The sequence below is a fragment of the Melozone crissalis genome, unplaced genomic scaffold, assembly GCF_028551555.1.
Source record: "Melozone crissalis strain CALT ecotype California unplaced genomic scaffold, PUWL_Pcris_2 ptg000079l_1, whole genome shotgun sequence".
Classification (NCBI taxonomy): Eukaryota; Metazoa; Chordata; class Aves; order Passeriformes; family Passerellidae; genus Melozone; species Melozone crissalis.
In genome coordinates, this window is record NW_026535856.1 from 5,895,388 (window position 1) to 5,908,433 (window position 13,046).

Sequence of the window (13,046 nt, forward strand, 5' to 3'; positions counted from 1 at the left end):
GACAAAGGGTCAGGGTGAAGGTTTGGGGCCAATGGTTGAGTTTTGGGGCAGAAACACGCGAGGGTTTGGTGTCAGTGCTGACCATTGATGCAAATGGGGACAAAGGGTCAAGATCTGAGACAAGAGGTGAGGTTTGGGACGAAAATCGAAAATTTGGAGATTCAATGATAGGACAGGAGCAAAAACTAGAAGTTTGACGCTATCAACAGCATTGTCACCATGATTACCAATAGCCCAACAACCGGCACAAAAAGCCCTGGCACACAAATAGGATCCGGAATCCTCGTCCTTGAGGTTGTTCATGGTCAGCGTCACCGAGGTCTGCCCGTTGTCCCTGGAGATCCTGAACCGACCCTTGACCGATGGCGCGTAGCCGATGTTTCCACCAGTGTTGGTGATCTCTGCGAGCCACTCCAGCCCCTGCCCAGGTCTCTGGCGGATCCAGCCCACCCCAAATTGGCCAAAACTGAACCTGGACCCTCGGCAGAGGAGGCGCAGGGACCCCCCGGGGGGCTGGAGGTCCCCCCCGCACTCCAGCAGGGTCACGGCCGCCCGGAGCCCTGTGGGAATAAGGGGAGATGGGGATGAGAAACCTGATTGGTAAAGAGTGCCCAACTTTGCATGGCATGCTTCAAAAATGGGACAGGACCCACCTGGCAGGAGGATGATGAATTCCAGGGGTCCCAATTTGGGCCAAGGGTCAGGATTTGGGTCAAGGGTTGAGCTTTGGCCTCATGCCCATCTCCCCTTTGTCCCGCAGGGCTCTGGGCGGCTGTGACCCTGCTTGAGTGCAGGGGGGGCCTCCAGCCCCCCAGGGGGTCCCTGCGCCTCCTCTGCCGAGGGTCCGGGTTCGATTTTGGAAGTTTTGGGCTGGGCTGGATCCGCCAGAGACCAGGGCAGGGGCTGGAGAGGCTCGCAGGGATCACCAGCAGTGGCAGCACCTACTACGCGCCGTCGGTGCAGGGCCTGTTCACGATCTCCAGGGACAACGGGCAGAGCTCGGTGACGCTGACCATGAACAACCTCAAGGACGAGGATTCCGCCACCTATTTCTGTTACAGCAATAGTTGGGGTGGTGGTGGTGCTGCTTATGGTGTTGATGGTGGTTGTGGCCCCAAGCCTTTTGTTCTGTGTTCCCAAATATCTCAGAATTCTCTGATCCTTCCCAAAAAACCCAACCCCTCTTTCTCCAATCTTGACCATTTCCGCCAAATGCCACCATCACTTCCCCAATTCCCAGTTTCGCCCCAATTTTCCCCATTCCTCCCCAGCCTGGCCCTTCCCCTCCATCCCAGTGCGGAACGGGGATCGCTCCAGGGCCCTTTGCACACAAAGCTTTTTGTGCAGCCGGCGCTCTGCCGCAGCGCCCCGAGGCTGAGCTGCCCTCTGCCAAACACAGATGTTCACAATGACCAAAACCAGGAACTTTCTGTTTCCCTTCCCGCCCCGGCCGGGCCCCGGCAGCTGCCGGGGAGGAAGTGGGGGGAGGCTGTGGAACCCCAAAATCGCGGCGTCTGCTCCTCCCTCCCTCCCTCCCTCCGTTGCTCCCACCTGGGGCTTCACTGCTCCCTCAGCGGCCTCGGTGTCTGGGGCTGCTCCTTGGGGCTGGGCTGGAATCCTCTCTGGGAGCTCTGGACATGGTGACGATGCTGGTGGTGGCCCCAAACCCCCATCCCTGGCTCACCAAATGTCCCAAAATCCCCAAATCCTGCCCCAAATCTCAACCCTTGACCCCATTCTTGACCTTCTCCCCCAGTGCCCACCATGTCTGCCCCAACATTCTACTTTATCCCAATTGTTCCCATTTCACCCAAATCTCCCCCAGCTCCCGGGCCCTGATTGGAGGAGGCCTGAACTGGAGGCCAGGGGTGAAGGTTTGGGGCCAATGGTTGAGTTTTGGGGCAGGAGCAGGGGAGGGTTTGGGGTCAGTGCTGACCATTGGTGCAAATGGGGGAGATTTGGGACAAAGGGTCAAGGGCTGAGGTTCGGGGGGAGGGTCTGGGTTATGGGACTGGGAGGCTCAAAAAAAAGGACTCAGAAAAAAACCACCATGACCAACATCATCCCAATCAATGTCTTTACCAGCAGCAGGACCACAACAACCAGCCCAACTTTTGGCACAGAAATAGGATCCGGAATCCTCTTCCATGAGGTTGTTCATGGTCAGCGTCACCGAGCTCTGCCGTTGTCCCTGGAGATCCTGAACCAGCCCTTGACCGATGGTGCGTAGTAGATGTAAGCACCAGTGTTGCTGATGTAGGCGACCCATTCCAGCCCCTGCCCGGGTCTCTGTCCAACCCAGTTCATGGCAAAATTCCCAAAATCGAACCCGGGCCCTCGGCAGAGGAGGCGCAAGGACCCCCCCGGGGGCTGGAGGTCCCTCCCGCACTCCAGCAGGGTCACGGCCGCCCGGAGCCCTGCGGGACAAAGGGGAGATGGGGATCAGAAACCTGATTGGTTCAGAAGGGGAAAAGGGGTGGGGCCACCTGGGAGGGGCAGCAGGAGCAGCAGGGCCAGGAGCCGGAGGGAGCTCGAGGCCATGGCCGTGATGTGCCGGGGTTGGGTATGGTTAATGCTGGTTTTAGTTTTGAAATCAATGTGGAACACTCAGGTCAAGGTGTGCAATTAATTAATGAGAATATTGAGTTAACTTGTAGGGTTTGAGGGACCTCAGGATTCCGGAAAAATGTGATGGAGATTTGGGACCAAACCAGTGGAGTTATGAGGGAAATTGGTAAAGATTTGGGGATGGGCCCCGGGCAGCCGTGACCCTGCTGGAGTGCAGGGGGGACCTTCAGCCCCCCGGGGGGTCCCTGCGCGTCCTCTGCCGAGGGTCCGGGTTCAGTTTTGGACAATTTGGGATCAGCTGGGTGCGCCAGAGACCCGGGCAGGGGCTGGAATTTGTCGCAGGCATTGACAGCGATGGATAAACCAGATACCCGTCTGCGTTCAAGGGCCGGGTCACGATCTCCAGGGACAACAGGCAGAGCTCGGTGACGCTGACCATGAACAACCTCAAGGACGAGGATTCCGGATCCTATTTCTGTGCCAAATGTGCTTCTGCTGGTTGGGGTGCTTATGCTGCTGGTGCTGCTGTTGGACCCCATTCCCGTCCTTGTGTGCCCCCCTACCCCGTTCCCCCGATCCTTCCCTCCAGCCCTTGACCCCATTGGTGACTACCAGAGACAAAATCTGGCCCATTTTCCCCAAATCTCGGCCATTTGCACCCAGGTTTGGAGACCTGGGCTGAGACGTGGAGCCCAGAGCTGAGGTTTGGGGCCAGGAGCTGAGAATGTGGGGCAGAGCCAGTTCAGAGCTGGGACATGGGGACAGGAATGGAGTCAGGGGCTAGGGATTTGGGAAGGGTCTGGGGAATGGGGACAGGGGGGGACACGGCCATGGCAAGACATCAATGCCATAGGCATCATTAACACCACCATTACCATCAGCCCCCCTGGCACAGAAATAGGATCCGGAATTCTCATCCTTCAGGTTGTTCATGGTCAGCGTCACCGAGCTCTGCCCGTTGTCCCTGCAGATCGTGACCCGACCCTTGACTGATGGACTGTAGTAGATGTAAGCACCACTGCTCCAGATCCCCGCAACGTATTCCAGCCCCTGCCCGAGTCTTGGGCAGATCCATTGCATGGGAAAACTGCTGAAACTGAACCCGGACCCTCGGCAGAGGAGGCGCAGGGACCCCCCGGGGGGCTGGAGGTCCCCCCCGCACTCCAGCAGGGTCACGGCCGCCCGGAGCCCTGCAGGACAAAGGGGAGATGGGGATGGGGCGATGCAAAGGTCCAGCAGAGCTGTCCAATTAATTAATGGATGGATTGGGTCTAATTGCAGGGTTTAGGAAACTTTTCCATACAGGAAATTTCTGTTAGATATTTGGGCCCCGACAAAAGGAAATTTGGGGCAAAATCAGTGAAGGTTTGGGGACGAGGAAGAGTCCATGACCCTGCTGGAGTCCGGGGGGGACCTCCAGCCCCCTTGGGGGTCCCTGCGCCTTCTCTGCCGAGGGTCCGGGTTCATTTTTGGCGTTTATGGAATGTTCTGGATCCATCAGAGATCCGGGCAGGGGCTGGAGTGGCTCGCAGGGATCAGCAGTGGTGGTAACACCGAGTACGCGCCATCGGTCAAGGGCCGGTTCAGGATCTCCAGGGCCAAAGGGCAGAGCTCGGTGACGCTGACCATGAACAACCTCAAGGATGAGGATTCTCGATCCTATTTCTGTACCAAAGACAGTGGTGCTGGTGGTGGTGCTGCTGCTGCTTATATTGACAGCGTCGGGGGTGGCACCACCCCTGTCTGAGCCCCCCGTGTCCCCAATCCCAGACCCTTGCCCCGAACCTCACCCATTGACCCTTTGTCCCAAATCTCCCCCATTTGCCCCAATGGTCAGCACTGACCCCAAACCCTCCCCTGCTCCTGCCCAAAACTCAACCATTGGCCCCAAACCTTCACCCCTGGCCGCCAGTTCAGGCCTCCTCCTATCACGGCCCGGGGAGCTGGGGGAGATTTGGGTGAAATGGGCAAAATTGGGGAGACAACAGGAATTCGGGCAGCAATAGTGGAGACTGGGGAGTAAGGTCAAGAATTGGGTCAAGGGTTGGGAATTGTGAGAAGGATTTTGGGAAAATTTGGGAACTTGGTCTGCGGGCTTGGGGCGATGCTGAGGATTGTCACCATAAGAAACAGCAGCTCCATTCCAACCACCATCACTGCATCTGGAAAAAAATAGGATCCGGAATCCTCGTCCTTGAGGTTGTTCATGGTCAGCGTCACCGAGCTCTGCCCGTTGTCACTGGAGATCGTGACCCGGCCCCTGAACGATGGCGCGTAGTAGGTGCTGCCATCGCTTTGGATCCCTCCGATGTGCTCCAGTCCCTGCCCAGGTCTCTGGTGCATCCAGCCCATCCCAAATTTTCCAAAATCAAACCCAGACCCTCGGCAGAGGAGGTGCAGGGAACCCCCAGGGGGCTGGAGGTCCCCCCCGCACTCCAGCAGGGTCACGGCCGCCCGGAGCCCTGCGGGACAAAGGGGGGATGGGGATGAGGCGATGCAAAACTCAGGCAGAGCTTTCCAAGTAATTAATGGGTGGATCGGGGCTAACTGCAGGGCTGAAGGAACTTTACAATACTGGAAATCTCTGTTGGACATTTGGGGCAAGAGAAAGGGAATTTGCGGCAAAACCAGTGAAGGTTTGGGCATGTGGGAATGGCCGTGACCCTGCTGGAGTGCGGGGGGGAACTCTAGCCCCCCAGGGGGTCCCTGCGCCTCCTCTGCCGAGGGTCCGGCTTCAGTTTCGGGAGTTACCCCATGTACTGGATCCGCCAGAGACCCGGGAAGGGGCTGGAGTGGGTTGCGAGTATCTACAGTGATCGTGCTTACACCGACTACGCGCCATCGGTCAAGGGCCGGTTCAGGATCTCCAGGGACAACGGGCAGAGCTCGGTGACGCTGACCATGAACAACCTCAAGGACGAGGATTCCGGATCCTATTTCTGTGCCAAGGGTGCTGATGCTTTTACCTGGAATGCTGCTGCTTATGGTGAAGACCCCAGTGGTGGATCCACGCCCCCATCTCAGTGTCCCCAGCTGTCCCCAAACCCCCAACAATTCCTCCAATCCTCAGCCCCGGGCCCATCCCCGCCCGGAGGTCTCTGTCCCAATCCCCACCGGACCAGGGTTTTGGGGACCCCTCTGGAGCCGTTTGGTTTCCCACCATCGTTCTCCTCACCGGGCTGTGGCCATGGGGAGGTGCCGGCAGCTCACGGCCCTGGCAGCACACACAGAACTCAATGGCGCAGCTCAGTGCGAGAGGTTTGCGGCCAATCACACAAAGCAAAGGCAGATTGACACGGTGGGGCCAGATTGGGACATCCCCGTCAGTTTTGGGGAATTTGGTTGGGACGTGGATCCCAGAGCTGAGGTTTGGGGCCAAGAGCTGAGACTAGGCCAGAACCAGTTCAGAGTTGGGACACGGGGACAGGAATGGGGTCAGGGGCTGGGGACTGGGGAAGGCTCTGGGGAACGGGGACATGGGGGAAACAGCCATGGGGATGAGGTCCAAATGACAGGCAACATTCTCCCAACCAACACGATCATCAACACACTTGGCACAGAAATAGGATCCGGAATCCTCGTCCTTGAGGTTGTTCATGGTCAGCGTCACCGAGCTCTGCCCGTTGTCCCGGGAGATCGTGAACCGGCCCTGCACCGATGGCACGTACCCCGTCAAACCAACATTGTAGCTGATACTCGCGAGCCACTACAGCGCCTGCCTGGGTCTCTGGCACACCCAGTTCATGTCGTTGCTTCCGAAACTGAACCTGGACCCTCGGCAGAGGAGGCGAAGGGACCCCGCAGGGGGCTGGAGTTCCCCCCCGCACTCCAGCAGGGTCACGGCCGCCCGGAGCCCTGCGGGACAAAGGGGAGATGATGGAAATCAAAACTCTGATTTGTCAAGGGCCTCCAAGTGGGTGTGGCCAGCTGGTCAAAGGGGCAGCACCCACCTGGGAGGAGGATGATGAACTCCAATGGTCCCAATTTGAGGCCAATAGTCAGGATTTGGGTCAAAGGTTGAGCTTTGGCCTCATCCCCATCTCCCCTTTGTCCCGCATGGCTCCGGGCAGCCGTGACCCGGCTGGAGTGTGGAGGGGACCTCCAGCCCCCCGGGGAGTCCCTGCGCCTCCTCTGCCGTGGATCCGGGTTCGATTTCAGGAGTTACCCCATGATCTGGATCTGCCAGAGACCCGGGCAGGGGCTGGAATATTTTGCGGGGATCTGGAGCAGTGGTGCTCTACACCTACTACAGTCCATCGGTCAAAGGCCGGTTCACGATCTCCAGGGACAACGGGCAGAGCTCGGTGATGCTAACCATGAACAACCTCAAGGACGAGGATTCTGCCATCTATTTCTGTGCCAGGGGTGCTGATGATAATGGTGCTGTTAATGATGCCTATGGAATTGATGCCTCGCCATGGCTGTGTCCACCCCTGTCCCCTTTCCCTAGACCCTTCCCCAGCTCCCCGCCCCTGACCCTGCCCGTGACAATTTCTCCATTTCCCTTTCCCCTCTCCGGCCCCAAACCCCAACCCTTGGCCATTGATCTTCCCCCAAACTCTGCCCCAAAGGTCAGCACTGGACCCGGGGCTGGGGACACGAATTCAGTCACCGAGAGCGGGGACGAGCGCTGGGATTTGGGGGCAGGGTCTGGGGAGCCGGGACTGGGGGGGACACAGCCATGGGGCGGCAGGTTCAAAACCATAAGCAACATCAGCAGCATCGTACCAAACATTACCAGATTTGGCACAGAAATAGGTGGCAGAATCCTTGTCCTTGAGGTTGTTCATGGTCAGCATCACCGAGCTCTGCCCGTTGTCCCTGGACATCCTGAACCCGCCCTTGACTGAGGGTGCGTAGCCGGTGCTGGAACCATCACTCTTAATCCCCCCGAGCCACTCTATCACCTGCCTGGCTCTCTGGCGGACCCACTGCATCCCTAAATTCCCAAAACTGAACCCGGACCCTCGGCAGAGGAGGCGCAGGGACACCCCGGGGGGCTGGAGGTGCCCCTCAGACTGCAGCAGGGTCATGGAATCTGACTCCATGAGTCAGAATGCTGAACAATTGCTCTATTAAATCTCTACTATATTACATTAATATTATATTTTATTAAAATAATACAATATTATATCTCATTATTACTATTCTACATCTCATTAATAATATATTATGTCTCATTAATACTATATCTCATTAATTCTATAACTCATTAATACTATATCTCATTAATACTATATTACATCTTTTAATTACTATATTACATCTCGTTAATGGTATATTGCATCTCATTAATGCTATATTATATCTCAAAAATACTGTATCTCATTAATTCAATATTTTATCCCATTAATACTATATTACATCTCATTAATGCTATATTATATCTCATAAATACTATATTATATCTCATTAATTCTATATTTTATCCCATTAATACTATATTACATCTCTTTAATGCTATAGAATATCTCATTAATTCTACATAATACCTCAATAATGCTATATCTCATTAATACTATATTATATCTAATTAATGCTATATTACATCTATACTAAAGAGATACTAAAATAATTCCGTACAAAAGACACGAAAAAATCTTAAAGAATCCCCGTGACAGTCTGACAGAGCCAGGTCACGGCGTGGAGCCCATTGGCCAAGGAAACAAAACAATCTGCAGCAGAACCCAAATGATGAATCCCTGGAGGGGAACAATCCCCCGGACACATTCCACACGCGCAGAAACAGCAGGAGCAGAGAGGAGAGATGGGAATTGTTTCATCTTCATCTTCTCTCTGTGCTGCTCCAGGAAAAATCCTGTGACAGAAAGAGAGAGACAGAGAGAGAGAGGGAGAGAGAGAGAGAGACAGAGAGAGAGAGGGAATGGTGTCTGACTCTGTGCTGGGAATGAGAATGGCAGAGCTGGGCCTGGTGCCCATCTCCCCTTTGTCCCGCAGGGCTCCGGGCGGCCGTGACCCTGCTGGAGTGCGGGGGGGACCTCCAGCCCCCCGGGGGGTCCCTGCGCCTCCTCTGCCGAGGGTCCGGGTTCGATTCTGGGGGGTTCTCCATGTTCTGGAGGCGTCAGAGACCCGGGCAGGGGCTGGAATTCGTGGCAGGGATCAAGGACAAAGGTGGCAGCATCGCCTTCACGCCATCAGTCAAGGGCCGGTTCAGGATCTCCAGGGACAACGGGCAGAACTCGGTGACGCTGACCATGAACAACCTCAAGGACGAGCATTCCGGATCCTATTTCTGTGCCAAATGTGTTGATGGTGGTTGTGCCAATAGTGATGGTACTGTTGGTGTGGCATTTATTGCTGGTTCTGATCTTGGTCCCAAATCCCTCCACTTTGTTTCCAAATATCCCATAGTCCTCTGATCTCTCCACCAAATCTCAGCCCTTTTCATCAAATCTCGGCCATTTTACCCCAAACTCAGCCCCTGCTGCCCCAACCCCCGAATTTCTCCCAGTTTTTCCCATTCCACCCAAATCTCCCCCAGCTCCCAAGACCTGGTTGGAGCAGGCCTGAACTGGAGCCCAGGGGTGAAGGTTTGGGGCCAATGGTTGAGTTCTGGGGCAGGAGCAGGGGAGGGTTTGGGGTCAGTGCTGACCATTGTGGCAAATGGAGAAAAAGGGTCAAGGGCTGGGTCAATGGGTGAGGTTTGGGATGAAAAGCAGAACTCTGGGGACTCAATGATGGGAGTGGGATGAAAGGCAAGAACTTGAGACCATCCTGGGCAGCGTCACTATTAGCAGCAGCACCATAACCATCAGCAGCCCTGGCACAGAAATAGGATCCGGAGTCCTTGACCTTGAGGTTGTTCATGGTCAGCGTCACCGAGCTCTGCCCGTTGTCCTGGGAGATCGTGAACCAGCCCTTGACCGATGGCGCGTAGTAAGTGGCTCCACCAATGTTTATGTACGCCACGAATTCCAGCCCCTGCCCGTGTCTCTGGCGCACCCAGTTCACGGCAAAATTGCTGAAACTGAACCCGGACCCTCGGCAGAAGAGGCACAGGGACCCCCCGGGAGGCTGGAGGTCCCCCCCGCACTCCAGCAGGGTCACGGCCGCCCGGAGCCCTGCGGGACAAAGGGGAGATGGGGATGAGGGGATGGATTGGCTGTGCGGTCAAAGTTGGCGCTGCCATTCCAGAAAAAGGGTGTGGGATCCACCCGGGATGACTGGCCGGAGTTGCAGGAGGAAGATGGTGAGGTCCAAGGGTCCCAATTTTTGGGAAACATCAGGACCTGCATGCAAGAATTTGGGTGATGTTTTCCTTCATCCCCATCTCCCCTTTGTCCTGCAGGGCTCTGGGCGGCCATGACCCTGCTGGAGTGCGGGTGGGACCTCCAGCCCCCCAGGGGGTCCCTGTGCCTCCTCTGCCGAGGGTCCGGGTTTGATTTCGGGAGTGTTGACATGTTCTGGATCCGCCAGAGACCCGGGCAGGGGTTGCAATACGTCGCAAGGATCTACTACACTGGAGGTTACACCGACTACGCGCCGTCGGTCAAGGTCCAGTTCAGGATCTCCAGGGACAACGGGCAGAGTTCGGTGACGCTGACCATGAACAACCTCAAGGACAAGGATTCCGCCACCTATTTCTGTGCCAAATGTTACAGTAGTAGTTGTTGTGGTGGTGCTGCTGCTTATGGTGTTGATGGTGGTTGTGGTTGATGGTGGTTGTGGTCCCGAGTCCTTTCTTTTGTGTTCCCAGGTATCACAGAATTATCTGACCCTTCCCCCTGGTTCCTGCCCTTTTTATCAAATCTTCACCATTTCCTCCAAACTCCTCCCCTGTTGCCGCAATTTTTGGTTTCCCCCCAATTTTGCCCATTCCTCCCCAGTCTGGCCCTTCCCCTCTGTCCCAGTGTGGCACAGGGATCGCTCCAGGGCCCTTTGCACACAAAGCTTTTTGTGCAGCCGGTGCTCTGCCGCAGCACCCCGAGGCTGAGCTGCCCTCTGCCAAACACAGATGTTCACAATGACCAAAACCAGGAACTTTCTGTTTCCTTTCCTGCCCCGGCTGGGCCCCGGCAGCTGCCGGGGAGGAAGTGGGGGGAGCCTGCGCAGCCCTTAAATCGTGGCGTCTGCTCCTCCCTCCCTCCCTCCCTCGCTCCCACCTGGGGCTTCACTGCTCCCTCAGCGGCCGCGGTGTCTGGGGCTGCTCATTGGGGCTGGGCTGGAATCCTCTCTGGGAGCTCTGGACGTGGTGACGATGCTGGTGGTGGCCCCAAACCCCCATCCCTGGCTGCCCAAATGTCGCAAAATCCCCAAATCCTGCCCCAAATCCCAACCCTTGACGCCATTCTTGTCCTTCTCCCCCAGTGCCCACCATCTTTGCCCCAACTCTCGACTTTCCCCCACTTTTACCCATTTAACCCAAATCTCCCCCATTTCCCGTGCCCTGATTGGAGGAGGCCTGAACTGGGGGCAAGGGGTGAAGGTTTGGGGCCAATGGTTGAGTTTTGGGGCAGGATCAGGGGAGGGTTTGGGGTCAGTGCTGACCATTGGTGCAGAAGGGGACAAAGGGTCAAGGGCTGAGTCAATGGGTGAGGTTTGGGGGAAGGGTCTCGGTTTGGGGACAGGGGGAGACACTGAGAGGGGGCTGGATCCACAACTGTCACCTTCACTATAAGCACCAGGACTGCAACAACCATTATCAGCATGTTTGGCACAGAAATAGGATCCGGAATCCTCATCCTTGAGGTTGTTCATGGTCAGCGTCACCGAGCTCTGCCCGTTGTCCTTGGAGATCGTGACCCGGCCCTTGACCGATGGCGCGCAGCCGGTGTAGACACCATTGCTGGTGTTCCATGCCACCCATTCCAGCGCATGCCCGGGTCTCTGGCGCATACAGCACATGTCAAAACTGCCAAAATCGAACCCGGACCCTCGGCAGAGGAAGCGCAGGGACCCCCCGGGGGGCTGGAGGTCCCCCCAGCACTCCAGCAGGGTCACGGCCATTCCCACATGCCCAAACCTTCACCGCTTTTGCCCCAAAATCCCTTTGTCTGGCTTTAAATATCTAACAGAGGTTTCCTGTATGGAGAAGTGCCTTAAACACTGGAATTAGCCCCAATCCACCCATTAATTAATTGGGCAGTTCTGCCTCAGTTTTGCATCGCCTCATCCCCATCTCCCCTTTGTCCCGCAGGGCTCCAGGCGGCTGTGACGCTGCTGGAGTGCGGGGGGGACCTCCAGCCCCCCGGGGGGTCCCTCTGCCTCCTCTGCCGAGGGTCCGGGTTCAGTTTTGGAAGCTACAACATGAACTGGATCCGCCAGAGACCCGGGCAGGGGCTGGAGAAGGTTGCGAGTATCAGCTACCGGGTACGCGCCGTCGTTCAAGGGTCGGTTCAGGATCTCCAGGGACAACGGGCAGAGCTCGGTGACGCTGACCATGAACAACCTCAAGGACGAGGATTCTGGATCCTATTTCTGTGCCAAACACACTGGTGCTGGTGCTGCTCCTTATGCTGCTGATGTTTGATGTTTCGGCCCCATCCCTGTGTCCCCTCCCGTCCCCGTTCCCCAGACTCTTCCCCAGAACCCCAGCCCCTGACCCCACTCCTGTCCCCGTGTCCCAACCCTGCCCTGCTCTGGCCCCAAATCTTAGCTCCTGGCCCCAAATCTTAGCTCCTGGCCCCAAATCTCAGCTCTTGGCCCCAAATCTCAGCTCCTGGCCCCAAATCAGGGCCAGTTTCACCCTGAGCTCAGCCTCGTCCCTCCAATCCCAACCACTGCCCCCAGACTTGTCCAGTTTCACCCCAAATCTCCCCTGTGGACACAAAGTCACAGCCACCGACCCAAATCTGCGCCATTGGCCTCAGATCAGGAATTTTAAGCCAAATTTGAATTCTTAAGATCCCTGATCTTAACTTTGGGCCAAATCCTGACATTTCGGTGACATTTGAGGAACGAGGGCACTGAGTGTGGCCCAGAGGGGACATTTGGGGCAGAGCCAGAGCAGGGCTGGGACAGAGGGACAGGAATGGGGTCAGGGGTTGGGATTTGGGGAAGGGTCTGGGAACGGGGATGCAGACAGGGACCCAGTGATTGCATCAGTTTGATCAGGAGCAGCAGCAGCTGCACAACAAGTATCACCACTCCTTTTGGCACAGAAATCGCATCCGGAATCCTCGTCCTTGAGGTTGTTCATGGTCAGCGTCAGCGAGCTCTGCCCGTTGTCACTCGGCAATGTGAACCGGCCCTTGACCGAGTCCGTGTAAAAGATGCTTCCACTTCTTCTGCTGATCCCCGCCACCCATTCCAGCCCCTGCCCGGGTCTCTGGCGGATCCACAGCATTGCAAATTTTTCGAAATCAAACCCAGAGGTGCGGCAGAGGAGGCGCAGGGACCCCCCGGGTGGCAGGGACCCCCCCACACTCCAGCAGGGTCACCGCCGCCCAGAGCCCATCCCCAAACCTTCACCCATTTCTCTCATAACTCCCCTTGTTTAGCCCCAAAACCCTACCAGA

General features: G+C 56.5%; 1 pseudogene; it reads left to right on the plus strand.

The window, feature by feature from the left end:
- Positions 1-9,455: 9,455 nt before the first annotated feature.
- Positions 9,456-12,007, plus strand: LOC128946360 (immunoglobulin heavy variable 3-21-like; annotated as a pseudogene).
- Positions 12,008-13,046: the final 1,039 nt, after the last annotated feature.